Source organism: Cryptotermes secundus, unplaced genomic scaffold, assembly GCF_002891405.2.
Source record: "Cryptotermes secundus unplaced genomic scaffold, Csec_1.0 scaffold3240, whole genome shotgun sequence".
NCBI lineage: Eukaryota > Metazoa > Arthropoda > Insecta > Blattodea > Kalotermitidae > Cryptotermes > Cryptotermes secundus.
In genome coordinates, this window is record NW_019738910.1 from 30,047 (window position 1) to 31,586 (window position 1,540).

The following is a 1,540-nucleotide window of genomic DNA, read 5'->3' on the forward strand; positions in this document are numbered from 1 at the left end:
CCTAGCAACACAACAAATTCCTCTTGACGCCTAACAAAACAGCAAGAAGATTACTGTTACGGGACGTAAACCTGTGCTCGTGTGGGTTACTTTAGGACACTGTCAGTAAGTTGACAATAAGTGTCCAATATGTGGATGAATGGCGAAGTGAAAAGGACTTGCAAAGGAAGCGGTCGTGGATTAATAGAGATAGCGAACCAGCATGTGTCTAGAGGAACTGAGGAAAATCACAAAATGTCAGGACTGCAGGTGTTCCAGCAGAATTTGAGTCAAGCACTTCCCAAAAAGAACGAGCCTAGAGTGTTCCAACTAAGCCAAACCACTCGGTTACACAGTGTGTAGTTTCGGAGGAACTTGCTGCTTCCATCTTCATTGTACTGACATGTTCCTTCGAAAATATATTTAACTTATACTTTCCACACAACCACTCACCAGGACACGACACGTCGCGCAACAAAGTCAATCTGGGAGAAGAAACAAAAAATGCACGAAAAACAAAACAACGCACACCTATAGATTATCTCTATGGCTGTACAGCCCTTTGTTGGGCCTTGGCAGCTTTTTCAATTTCTTGATCTTTTACACAAACGGTAGGACTCCTTTGACGGGGGATCAGCCCGTCGCAAGGGCGCTACCTACACATAGGGCAGCACAAACAATGAATAAAATTCATAGACATCCATGTTTCAAGTGGGATTCGAACCCAGGATCCTAGTGTTAGAGCGGGTGAAGACGGTTCATGCCTTAGACCGCGCGGCTACTGTAGATTTTATTGACCTAATTATCTGAATGCCAGCAAAGGTCAAGCTTCACAAGGCCAGAAAAACAAGAGAAAACGGCATCACTACGTAAACGAGATAAACACGAATTATAACACAACATTTTCATAAAGTTATCCCTATAACAGTCCGTGGAGGCCCATAGAGATGTGAGACGTCGAGGCTCCCACATTTCCCTAGACCAGCGTTGGCCAACCTAATACATTTCGAGGGCCAAATTTAGTTTATAGAACACCATCAGGGGCCAGACACAGTGTTTCTTTCATTGCCCCCCAAACTGAATCAGTCACAACCCGTGTAAAAACAAGTGCATTTAAACCTATGTATTTAAATTTTACGTTGCACCAATAATATTAAGTCGATATTGAAAATTTCACCAATCGATTATATTGCCTTCTATCACTTCTACCCCCAGAGCATTTTTTCTTAAAGAAACACTGGCCAGATCATGCCTTATGTTTAGTTTTATATATGCCGGGGGAAAATGCAATTATAATTTAAGAAAGAAAAATAAAATGCCTTGAAATTTGCAATTACTTACCATAAAACAGCACAAATTCCTCTTTCAGCAGGGATGAGCACAAAAGGCTTTCAATCGTAGTTTTTATGGTCTAATGATTATACCTAAATCCTCATATACACACTGTTTTAATGAGAGCACTGTGGTTTCATAAAACTGGAAACCAATGATATAAAATCCACTTCTAATTGTGAGGTTGCCACTCGAAGAATATGTGATAACACGACATCTGAAAGTCTGT